Below are 13,797 nucleotides of genomic sequence, written 5' to 3' on the forward strand. Positions count from 1 at the left end.
CACAGTCATGTTAGCAGGCACACAGTCATGTCTCTAGGCACACAGTCATGTTAGCAGGCACACAGTCATGTTATCAGGCACACAGTCATGTTATCAGGCACACAGTCATGTCTCTAGGCACACAGTCATGTTAGCAGGCACACAGTCATGTTATCAGGTACACAGTCATGTTAGCAGGTACACAGTCATGTTAGCAGGTACACAGTCATGTTAGCAGGTACACAGTCATGTCTCTAGGTACACAGTCATGTTAGCAGGTACACAGTCATGTCTCTAGGTACACAGTCATGTTATCAGGTACACGGTCATGTTATCAGGCACACAGTCATGTTAGCAGGTACACAGTCATGTTAGCAGGTACACAGTCATGTCTCTAGGCACACAGTCATGTTAGCAGGCACACAGTCATGTCTCTAGGCACACAGTCATGTTAGCAGGCACACAGTCATGTCTCTAGGCACACCATTAGTGAAACAGTGGGCGCACCAGTCTCTGAGGAATTTGCCATTGTATAGTTTTTACATTGACGACCATTAAAATGCTCTAGTTTTGTTTGCAACTGTCTCTTTTACGATATCCATGTGTAAATGCTGTTGACACCGGGGGAAGGAGAAGGGGGGTCAATAGTTCCTGTAGTTTCACTGGAACATTCGTCTGATTTCCTCGAAGGTTTTATTCTGTGTGTTTTATGCTGTAATCCCTGTGTTAACATGCCTGGTCATGCGTCTCTGTTTAAACCCCTGCCTTTCTAACTGCCTGCCTGCCTGTCTACCTGACGCTCTGACTGCCTGCTTTCCTAGCCTGTCTGCCTGCCTGCCTGCCTGCCTGCCTGCATATCTGACCGTATGACTGTCTGCCTAACTAACTGGGGCGGCAGGTAGCCTAGTGGTTAGAGCGTTGGCCCAGTAACCGAAAGGTTGCTGGATTGAATCCCCGAGCTGACAAGGTAAAAATATTTTGTTCTGCCCCTGAACAAGGCCCACTGTTCTCCGGTAGGCTGTCATTGTAAATAAGAATTTGTTGTTAACTGACTTGCCTAGTTAAATAAAGGTACAAATAAAAAAAACTGCCTGCATGGCTCTCTGGCTGTGTTGTTGCAGAGCTCTCTGTACCCAGCCCCATGATGACTCCATGACTCTGCCTTGACATGGCTCTCTGGCTGTGTTGTTGCAGAGCTCTCTGTGCCCAGCCCCATGATGACTCCATGACTCTGCCTTGGCATGGCTCCTGTTCTAGATATCTATTGAGTGAACTACGACTCACACACTATTGATCTAAGACATACTGTAGCCATGCCTTTATGACTTCACAAAGTTTTGTCAGGCCAAGGTCTCTTCAGGAGTGAAACATTGTGAACTAATAGGAACAAAAGGTTTGTGTTGGATCGAATTAGTGTGTAGGCCTTACTTCACTGTTCCACTATGTTTTGCCCCAATCAATGAAAAGTTTGACTACTTAGTTTTGTATCCCGTCTATATTCACAAGACCTTTAATAGGACCGGCCCTTTGGAACACGTCCACAGAATGTCACATTCTTCAATCTTTCAAAGTGTCCCATGTGACAAAGCTTCTGTTTCAGTGCATCACAAGGTTGGCATTTCATGGAGACTGAAACAAGATTTTCCATTCTACCATTTCACAACTATTCGATGTGCTCATATTATAAGGATATCGGGTTACTGCAAGCCTTGGAAATGAGACATACAGGTCTCTTTAAAAGACCAGTGGTTTCTGGACTAAAGCAGCTCTCTACCATTGATAAGTCAGGCCTGGCCACGCCCCGCCCCAAACAGAGGTTGTCTCCGTTTCAGAGTTTCGCCGGACCAGACCGGTTACCTTGGCAACAAATGCACTGTTTCCAAGTGACACAAAGCCTTGAGTTAAGAACCTCCTTTAAACTGAATAAGCTCTGAGAGTTGAGGGCCGGAAAACAGAAAATAACAGGACGACGGGGAGAGAAACTAAATTCTAGCCATATTGCTTCCCAGAGTTTCATGAGATGACATGGTTAAACGATTCAGTCTTTCACTCCTTTTTAAAACACCTTTAAGATTTTTCGTGCTGGCATAGGGTACTGCTCTTAGGTGCATGCCAGTCTGCTTTTTCCACTCAGTCAATAGCTTTCTAAAATTGTATTTTTCTTACTTCTGTAGACAAATGAGTTGACATAAAGAATAGGCCTTTAAAGCTTGCACTGTTGGTAGATTGGCCAATGGGTGAGGTAATGGGGGAGAGCAGGGGGTAAGGGGATGAGGGTGAGGGGATGGAGGGTGAAGAGATGAGGGGATGGGGGAGAGCATGGGGTAAGGGGTGAGGGTGAGGGGATGGGGGGGGTGAAGAGATGAGGGGAGAGGGGAGAGGGGATGGGGAGAGCAGGGGGTAAGGGGGTGAGGGTGAGGGGATGGGGGGTGAAGAGATGAGGGGATGGGGGAGAGCATGGGGTAAGGGGTGAGGGTGAGGGGATGGAGGGTGAAGAGATGAGATGAGGGGAGAGGGGATGGGGAGAGCAGGGGGTAAGGGGGTGAGGGGATGGGGGAGAGCATGGGGTAAGGGGTGAGGGTGAGGGGATGGGGGGTGAAGAGATGAGGGGAGAGCGGATGTGGAGAGCAGGGGGTAAGGGGGTGAGGGGATGGGGGGTGAGGAGATGAGGGGATGGGGGAGAGCATGGGGTAAGGGGTGAGGGTGAGGGGATGGGGGGTGAAGAGATGAGGGGATGGGGGAGAGCATGGGGTAAGGGGTGAGGGTGAGGGGATGGGGGGTGAGGAGATGAGGGGATGGGGGAGAGCATGGGGTAAGGGGTGAGGGTGAGGGGATGGGGGTGAGGAGATGAGGGGATGGGGGAGAGCATGGGGTAAGGGGTGAGGGTGAGGGGATGGGGGGTGAAGAGATGAGGGGAGAGGGGATGGGGAGAGCAGGGGGTAAGGGGGTGAGGGGATGGGCTGGTCAGATCTTTGATTAACACTAAGGTATAACCTGTAGGGTCTCCATCTATAATATGGTAGAGTGGCTTTGTGTGGTGAGATTCCTCCCTTATGGAAAACTACCCTGCTGACATTAGAGCTTCCTGAACACTGCATCCTATAACCCACACATGAAACACACACACTGAGGACCCATAACAAAAGGCACCCTATTCCCTACATCAGTGGTCACCAACTGGTCGATCTCCAAGGCAAAAAACCCAACGATAAAGCCTTGAATTCCTTTTTTTTTTGTATTTGTCTCGCTCTGTTGGCAGTAGGTGCACCTGATTCATCTGTCCTGCACACCGAGTAGGTGACGTGTTCCCATTTTGAATAATTTCATATGTCTGAAGGTAGAAACTCTGCCTTCTCGGTGTGCCCGGGGGAGCAAATCAAGTGCACTATAGGCCTACCACTGGCCAATCAAATGGCTCAGATTACCATGTCTGCAGTAGGCTAACATAGCAGGTGTAAAAGAAAACTACAGCAAAGTTGATACTGTGAGATTTCTTAACTTTTAAAACCATGACTAGAGAGAGACTGTCAACGAATACAGCAAAGTGAGTGAGTTCATGTTTAAGTTTTTACTCAGCACTGTCAACACTTTCTATTTAATACTTTTAGAAATGTGCGTTCTCTGTACTTCCACTAACGCTACAACCAGCACTGCAGCTGTAATGAATGAGTAGGAAAGTGTATCGGAATGCTTGTGTTGTTATTATTAGCAGCTTGGGAATATTTCACTTTCTCTGGTCATTGGAGTAACAACATGAAATAATGCGCTGCGACTCGAGTTTCGCCATCAGCTGGAAGACGGTGTCCCTTTTTGGTCAGTGTCAGCGGAGGAAAGGGAGAGCGGAGAGATGTTGAGAGACGGTCCCTCAGTCTGCTGCTCTCTCCATCCTCTGAGACGGACCATCAGATGCGGGCACCATCAGCCCAGTAAAATACTAACAGCTAATGATTTAATTGTATGCTCGCTCAGCTGTGCCTGACAAGTAATATTACAATAGATCTATTACCAGTGTGATCATATAGTCTACCTCAAATGTTGAAATATCATTTTTTTTAAATGGTCTGAGAAGAACAACAATCCGTTGGCAGGTCAATTCAAGCAAAGCCAATATGTGGTGATAATATATTGGGCCTATAGCCTACTGCACAATCCTCATTACTACAGAATGTTTTGAATAGGTTAGTGTTGCTAGTGTTGCATAGGCTTCCCTTTTTTAAAGTCATGTAAAAACAAATCTGAACGGTAGATCTCGGCTTGCATTTTGACTCAGAAACTTACCTAGACCCAAAAAAGGTTGGTGACCACTGCCCTACATAGTGCACTACTTTTGCACTAGCCTATGGTGCACTATGCTATGGTGCACTACCCTATGTACCCTCTTGACAAAAGTAGTTGACTATAAAGGGAACAGGGTGCCAGCATAGAGAATGATAGAGGCCTCTAGTGGCCAAAAAGCTGTATTAGCAGGGGTAGTGCCATTGATGGCTTCCACCATTTTAATGTAGTCAACTGGGTAGGACTTCATTGGCTTATCTCTCCTTGTGACCCTGTTGGAGTCATGTCCAACTGGGTCATCAGGAGGGATCAGCCAATCGTGAAGAAGAAAATGGACTACTTCAAAATGTGCTCACAGATGCCATAATTGGGATGCTTTCTGTATGTTTTCTCTATGGGTGCCATTTGGGATCCACACAGGATGTTCAAGGGATTTGATCTCTACATTCCTCTCCCCAGAATTGGAACCAGAGGATGATTTCAATGATTTGATATATTTCTGGTGGTCCATTAGTTAAAAATAAAGCTCCGATTCAAAGGGATGTGTAAATCACTGAATGAGTATCAGAGTCCAGCGCTGCAGCCCATACTCTTTTCCAGATGTGTGATTGTCAGCTGATTTTCTCTACTTTCACTTTCATGTAACTTTCCCAAATAAAGCTGCTTTGAAACCCCAAGAGCAACAACTGAAAAGAGCAACAGTTACACCCTCGTTCCAACCACACAACAACAAACTGAAACACCTTTACAAAGACAGACCTCTCACCCTCGTTCCAACCACACACAACAAACTGAAACACCTTTACAAAGACAGACCTCTCACCCTCGTTCCAACCACACAACAACAAACTGAAACACCTTTACAAACACAGACCTCACCCTCGTTCCAACCACACAACAACAAACTGAAACACCTTTACAAAGACAGACCTCTCACCCTCGTTCCAACCACACACAACAAACTGAAACACCTTTACAAAGACAGACCTCTCACCCTCGTTCCAACCACACAACAACAAACTGAAACACCTTTACAAAGACAGACCTCTCACCCTCGTTCCAACCACACAACAACAAACTGAAACACCTTTACAAAGACAGACCTCTCACCCTCGTTCCAACCACACAACAACAAACTGAAACACCTTTACAAAGACAGACCTCTCACCCTCGTTCCAACCACACAACAACAAACTGAAACACCTTTACAAACACAGACCTCTCATCCTCGTTCCAACCACACAACAACACACTGAAACACCTTTACAAACATGAACCTCTCACCCTCCTTCCTACCACACAACAAGAAACTGAAACACCTTTACAAACATGGACCTCTCACCCTCATTCCAACCACACAACAACAAACTGAAACACCTTTACAAACAAAGACCTCTCACCCTCGTTCCAACCACACACAACAACAAACTGAAAGACCTTTACAAACATGGACCTCTCACCCTTGTTCCAACCACACAACAAACTGAAACACCTTTACAAACACAAACCTCTCACCCTCGTTCCAACCACACAACAACACACTGAAACACCTTTACAAACACAGACCTCTCACCCTCGTTCCAACCACACAACAACAAACTGAAACACCTTTACAAAGACAGACCTCTCACCCTCGTTCCAACCACACAACAACAAACTGAAACACCTTTACAAACACAGACCTCTCATCCTCGTTCCAACCACACAACAACACACTGAAACACCTTTACAAACATGAACCTCTCACCCTCCTTCCTACCACACAACAAGAAACTGAAACACCTTTACAAACATGGACCTCTCACCCTCATTCCAACCACACAACAACAAACTGAAACACCTTTACAAACAAAGACCTCTCACCCTCGTTCCAACCACACACAACAACAAACTGAAAGACCTTTACAAACATGGACCTCTCACCCTTGTTCCAACCACACAACAAACTGAAACACCTTTACAAACACAAACCTCTCACCCTCGTTCCAACCACACAACAAACTGAAACACATTTACAAACACGAACCTCTCACCCTCATTCCAACCACACAACAAACTGAAACACATTTACAAACACGAACCTCTCACCCTCGTTCCAACCACACAACAAACTGAAACACATTTACAAACATGGACCTCTCACCCTCGTTCCAACCACACAACAAACTGAAACACCTTTACAAACACAAACCTCTACAAACACAAACCTCTACCGGTTTACAGCCAACCAACACACACACTCATCAGTACACAAGACACAAACAGGGACAAACGGGGAGAAACCCATAATCCACAAACACATGCACCTGAAAGCACATGCACAAAACTCAGGGACACTGGTTCAACCTTGCGCCAGTGTCCCGTTAAACCAGTCATGTGAAACAACCCACTCTTTTCGGCAAATCAGATTAAATCTCTTAGCTGTGGGGCACACACACTTACAGCTCTAGGTTTGGGTCCACGCACGCACACACACACACACCAGATTTTGCCCCACAAACTCTGGCTCCCTGTAGTCGTATGCTAACAACTCCATATCAGTTGTTCCCATTACAAGCCTGCAAAGACCTAAGGGTAAAATAGGCATCCCAACCCTTTCTATTGAAGGTCTACATGTAGTTCTGATTATCAGTCTAAGAGGAATCGATGACTAACTGATTGGGTTTGATTCGGGTTTGATACACAAGATGGAAACTACAGAGTGATATGATGCAGGGTTTATTAGATTCTGTACTGTAGCCAGATGTGCTCATTTCCTATCCTCAACCATATAATCATAACCAACCAACCAGCATCCAGTATTCCTCAACCACTGCCTGACTGATCTTGGTTCAGATTCAGTTGAAAATAAAACAATACCTAGGCCTGTATTCATAAAACTTCAGATCAGCACTACTCTGAGACACCTTATTTATATAGGCCCTGACTTCACATTCAAAGACAACTTTGAGGTACCATGGGGAATGTGGGAAACATTTTGATAAGCTACCACTCAGCAGGCTTTGACTCCTTGCTTGGCAGCTCCACGGCAGAATAAGCAACATGTGGAAACATATTTATAGTGTGTTTAGTAGGTATAGGAAATTAGCAAATGATGGATTCAAGTGCTGATCTAGTTCCCAAACACTGATATAGTGTAGCAGCTAGAATTTACAGAAAACATTGATTTATTCTTCCTCTAAACGTCCAACTACCCAGTCCAAACTGAACTTCATTGGCCGGTTTCCTAGACACAGATGAAGTCTAGTCCTGGACCAACAATCAGATTTCATTCTCCATTAAGCTTGTATTTTAGTTTAGGACTAGGCATAATGTGTCCTGGAAACCGCCCCTTAAATATGTTGTCAGTCCAGGACCCAGCTTAATCCGTGTCTGTGAAATCAGCCCCAAATGATTTAAGATAGATTCCCATTAAACTGCCATTCTCCATCATCATACTGTAATCACAAAGCAGTAGAACACAGCTGATTAACAATAGCGTCTGCTGACAGACTGTTACCATAGCCTGAATGTTCAATTAAGTTAAATAGAGTAGCAGGGTTTGGTTGAAGATTAGATGAACAGAAACAGTGATAAATATCAAGGCATATTGGAGGCATATGGAACCCTTCTCTCCCCTTTCAGCGTTTCCAGTAGGGGCGAATCAACAGACGGACCAGGCTGCCTGGCAATGGAGATATATGGGACGTGTCCCAAACGGCACAGTATTCCCGATATAGTGGACTACCAGGGTCCCCAGAGCTCTGGTGAAAAGCAGTGCACTATGAAGGGAATAAGGTGGTGTTTGGGACAGAGCCGTGGACTGGGCTGTTTTAATCAAACACAGCTGTTTGGAGAAGATACAAGTCTCCTTCGCCTGCAGCCTCAACATGAGACTCCATGCTGCTAATCAGGAGGCTAGGCACCGTCATAAAGGTCCTCCAACTAATCAGCACGATCCCCTTGGCCCCACTACCACCCATCATAGATAGGCCTAGATAACATCAGGCCAAACTATTTGATGGAGCGTTTACAGGTTTACTATTCATTATCTACAGTAGTAACTGAAACTAGAGGCATGGGCAGGCATAGTGTACATATGGATATGAACTATAATGCCTCTCATTCAGAGATTAAATGTCCTATACTGACAATGGCAGGTCATTGTGAAAACAGCATTCAATTACACTTACATTTTAGCACACACTCTTATCCAGAGCAATTTACAGGCACAATTAGGGCTAAGTGCCTTGCTCAAGGGCACACCGGCAGATTATTCACCTAGTCGACTTGGGATTCGAACCAGCGACCTTTCGGTTACAGGCCCAACTGGCTCTTAACCGCTAGGTTACCTGCCCCCCACCTATATCCGCTAATATCCTCTATCCTCAATGACCTCACACAAGCATGGCTTTCCAGGCAAGAAAGAGACCCGTTTGACATCTTCCTTTTTGTTTTGTCGAAACGTAACCAAAACAGTACCTCAGCCCTTTATGCAGCCACTGTGGGATAACTGTGTCTGCTTCTGTGTGTGGTACAGTGTCAACATGTGAAGGTCAGAGCAGGGACGTGTAGAGGTGCAGGTGGCCCCAAGGGGCTGTCTGCCTCTGTTCTCCTGGAAGGGAGTGTGGAGGGTTCTGTCAGCCCCTCTGGAGAGTTCACAGACTGGGTCTCTCTCACTCAACAGGGACCTGACTTTTCATCTGAGATCTTCATGTGTGTGTGTGTGTGTGTGTGTGTGTGTGTGTGTGTGTGTGTGTGTGTGTGTGTGTGTGTGTGTGTGTGTGTGTGTGTGTGTGTGTGTGTGTGTGACTGTGCGTGTGTGTGACTGTGCGTGTGTGTGTGTGTGACTGTGTGTGTGTGTGTGTGTGTGTGTGACTGTGTGTGTGTGTGTGTGTGTGTGTGTGTGGGGGGGGGGGTCCGGATCCCAGTTTGGGTTGCAGAGAGCGCTCAGATAAGAGCTGAGCCAATGACATGCCTGGATAAAGAGGATAAAGAGGAGGAGGAGTATGGGATAGGCTGGGGAAGGGAAGGGAACCAGACCTCAGAGGACAGTTGAACCCCTGACAGGGAGGGGACATCAGAAGTCCTCATTCATCCCCCAGATCACCTAGCTGCCACACCTAGTCAGGACAGTGAGTCAGAGAGCCAGAGTCAAGGCCTGCCTGGCACCTCAACTCACTGCTCTACCACCTCTAACACACAGTGACGGTGACATCTCACCACACACTACAGAGCTCATGTAATAACTAGGGCTGTCAAACAATAGGAACATTTCAAAAAGTGTTTTAAAGAAAAAGCATTACAAGAATATTGACGTCTTGATTTTGTACAAAGTAACAGTTTGCAAAATTAAGCACATAGATAAAGCACACTTTCTTTAACCTCAATGTCAACTTGTTTTGGCATTGCATTGTTGTTTGTAGATGTATAGATGATGTATTTGGGATGTTTTCAGTGTATTCTGAACACTTTCAGACAATGCAATTAATCACAATAAAAACGATATATAGTGCACTAAAATGACAAGTGAACTGGAGATAACTGACAGCCCTAGTAATAACTTATGGGTTAGTCTATGTGATGATAATAACGAGATTTAATGAATTCTCTTTCAAATAAATATGATTTAAACTTCAATTTTTTCAAACAAGATAAATAGATAATATTTTTGCTAAAACAGAGGCAGGCTCAGTCATCAGTTGACATTCCTCAGCAGCACAGCAGTGAAGAAATGATCGATCTTCATCCAGAGGGCATTTCCTAGCCAAAGGGCTGACACATAGCTTACTGGCTCCTGTTTTACACCACATCTACTGCCCAGACCCAGAAAACCATAATGTAACGACAGTATCACCTCAAAGTACGAGAGAGAGAGAAATTCAGAGGCTGGGACTGAGACTATGGAAGGAACCATCTCCTTCGTTTTCAGGGTTGACACCAGAGAGATTTGGGAAACATCCGACATGGAGGATTATCTTGTTTTTGGAGATGTTTTTTACAAGCCCAGCCCTTCGTCTTCACCCTAATCCTCCCACAGTAGAGCCAAGACCTGCAATTATCAATGGCAAAACTCTGACCCATAAGTCAATGAGGTGTGGAAAGAGACAGACAGGACGATAATAAAGTAAGAGCGTTGAGGCCTTTAATAAAACAGACCAATTACACCATGCTGGCCTACTTTCACTTTGTAGCTGGATAATGTGGAAAGAAAACGTTCTTGTTGTGCGTAAAGTTTTACGAGGTGAGAAGCTTTGGGACTATTCCAACGAGTAGGAATTCACCATATCTCCTTGACTTTCTAGGATTATTCAAGAATAATCTTGACGAACCGATTGTACCCAAAGTCACCAACTACTTCCTCTAGTCTACGCCTTGTGTCTCAGAAAGGTAACGGCAGTGAGACTGACGGAGACCTTCAGGTCAAAACATTGCACTCCGAGAAACTGAGTGACTTTATTTATGCAGCTCAGTCCTTGAGCTGTCCTTGTCTGTTAATGTTCTGTATTATGACATGTCTCGTGTTTTGTGTGGACCCCAGGAAGAGTAGCTCCTGCAGTAGCAACAGCTAATGGAGATCCTAATAAAATAACCAAATAACAAACGTTCTACCCTTCACTCTTACTGGATACACTAGTTGTAAACTAATGGTGGTGCTCCTCCAACCTCCCAGGCCTCAGAGTGGGTCACAGGAGCTGTTGTCATAGAACAGGTTAGGTAGGTATGGTTTGTGTAGTGATATGTTAGTTTTAGAGCAGGAGGTAAACAGCGTTGTCTCTCAGGGTGGGCCCGGGTGTGCTATACCCTACAGAGAGCACATGTTTCCCATCGTGGTTTAAAGGGAAGGAGGATTAGGAGCAGAAGCAAGGCGGAGCATCATCCACCCCATGGTGTGGTCAGAGTGGTCTCAAATCAGGTCCATCCACAATAATGCTGATACAGCCAATGTGGAGGTTAAGGGACATTTATCACAAATATGTCAAATAAAGTGACATGTAAGTTCAATGGTTGCATGTTGCTGTGATCAGTGTTCTCAATCAGGTCTAAGGAATACTACTGATACAAGATGGAGGGTTAGTGACATATACTGTAGTTAATATGTCAACTCGGGTGACAAATTGGTTAAATGTCACAATTTCGATGTATTATAATGAGACCATGTAACAAAGTGACTGGTGTTTAGGGAACACTGGCTGGTCAGATGCACCAGAGGGGGTGTAGAGGGGCCTGTGAAGCCCAGTCTGGAAGCACCAATCAGGTCAACAGAGGCAGGCGTGTCCCCTTGCTGACAGCCCAGGACTGCCAAGCTCTGGGGTTGCAGACACTCACACAAACACTGGCTGGGTAAGGGATATGAAAAGGTGTTGAAACGGAGCGGATTTGGGTTTTCAGAGGCCTTCCTGACATCGCCTACTGGGAACAAGAATCACCTTCAAAACTCGCATCTAATAAAAGACAGAAACAAATACAGATTGATTTACACATAAATAATATTTCGCCTTTTTAATTGGGAAAGCTGTTAAAGTTTGTGAATTGGGGTTAAAAGTTTACTGTTTTTGATAAGAAGAAAGAGTGTGAGAGAGAGGGAGAGAGAGAGGGAGAGAGAGAGACAGAGAGAGAGAGAGAGAGAGACAGAGACCTGGGCCCTGACAGTAAATCTCTGTAAGACAAATAAAATGGTGTTCCAAAAAAGGTCCAGTCGCAAGGACCACGAATACAAATTTAATCGAGACACCGTTGCCCTAGAGCACACAAAAAACAATACATACCTTGGCCTAAACATCAGCTCTAAGGGTAACTTCCACGAAGCTGTGAATGAGCTGAGAGACAAGGCAAGAAGGGCCTTCTATGCCATCAAAAGGAACATAAAATACGAAATACCAATCAGGATCTGGTGAAAAATACTTGAACCAGTTAAAGAACCCATTGCCTTTTTATGGTTGTGCGGTCTGGATGCTCACCAAACAAGAATTCACAAAAAATGGGATAAACTTCAAATTGAGACTGCATGCAGAATTCTGCAAAAATATCCTCAGTGTACAATGTAAAACATAAAATAATGCATGCTTAGCAGAATTAGGCCGATACCCGCTAATGATCAAAATCCAGAAAAGAGACGTTAAATAGTACAACCACCTAAAAGGAAGTGATTCCCAAACCTTCCATAACAAAGCCATCACCTACAGAGAGATGAACTTGGAGAAGAGTCCCCTAAGCAAGCTGGTCATGGGGCTCTGTTCACAAACACAAACACAACCACAAACAGACCCCACAAAGCATCACAATTAGACCCAACCAAATCATGAGAAAACAAAAAGATAATTACTTGACACATTGGAAAGAATTAACAAAAAAACTGAGCAAACTAGAATGCTATTTGGCCCTAAACAGAGAGAACACAGTGGCTGAATACCTGACCACTGTGACTGACCCAAACTTAAGGAAAGCTTTGACTATGTACAGACTCAGTAAACAATAGCCTTGCTATTGAGAAAGGCCGCCGTAGGCAGACCTGGCTCTCAAAAAGACAGGCTATGTGCACATTGCCCACAAAATGAGGTGGAAACTGAGCTGCACCTCCTAACCTCCTGTCAAATGTATGACCACATTACAGACGCATATTTCCCCCATATTACACAGATCCACAAAGAATTTGAAAACAAAGCCAATTTTGATAAACTCCCACATCTACTGGGTGAAATACCAGTGTGCCATCACAGCAGCAATATTTGTGACCTGTTGCCACAAGAAAAGGGCAAACAGTGAAGAACAAACACCATTATAAATACAACTCATATTTATGTTTATTTATTTTTCCTTTTGTACTTTAACTATTTGCACATCGTTATAACACTATATATAGACATAATATGACATTTGAAATGTCTTAATTCTTTTGGAACTTCTGTGAGTGTAATGTTTACTGTTAATTTATATTGCTTATTTCACTTTTGCTTATTATCTACTTCACTTGCTTTGGCAATATTATAATATGTTTCCCATGCCAATAAAGCCCTTACATTGAATTCAATTGAGAATGAGAGAGAGACAGAGAGAGCGAGAGAGAGAGACAGAGAGAGAGAGACAGAAAGAGAGACAGAGAGAGTGAGAAATAGAGACAGAGAGAGAGACAGAAACAGAGAGAGCGAGAGAGAAGTTAAGAAGTATGGCGCCAAAAAAGGTTAAAAGAAAAAAAGAGAAACGGGGTCACAGACAGGGACAGGGTTTACCCCCCAGAGATGCAGGGGCAACAGGGTTACCCATTCAGGTACCACAGGGGACAGTTGAACCAGGAGACTGTGACTTTTTCTATCCAATTAAAAGGCTTGGTGCGGTGCAGACAAGAGGATACTAGCAGGACACTAAGCAGGACATGCATGGTGGAGCACATCTTCACTCACTGAGTCCAACACCAATTAATCATGACCCCATATGAAGCTTCAGATGCTATTCAGAGGGACGGCTACTATGTGTGGTGAGTCAAACACACACACACACGCACACACACACATACATGGTGGGACAGAGACACACACACACAGTGACAGACGCATGCACACACAG

General features: G+C 44.8%; 1 long non-coding RNA gene across 1 annotated transcript in view; it reads right to left on the reverse strand.

The window, feature by feature from the left end:
* LOC145879807 (uncharacterized) overlaps nucleotides 1-13,797 on the reverse strand; it is a 164,619-nt gene that overhangs the window by 16,223 nt on the left and 134,599 nt on the right. The gene's annotated exons all lie outside the window — the stretch shown is intronic.

This window comes from Salmo salar, chromosome 06, assembly GCF_965601325.2.
Source record: "Salmo salar chromosome 06, fSalSal1, whole genome shotgun sequence".
Classification (NCBI taxonomy): Eukaryota; Metazoa; Chordata; class Actinopteri; order Salmoniformes; family Salmonidae; genus Salmo; species Salmo salar.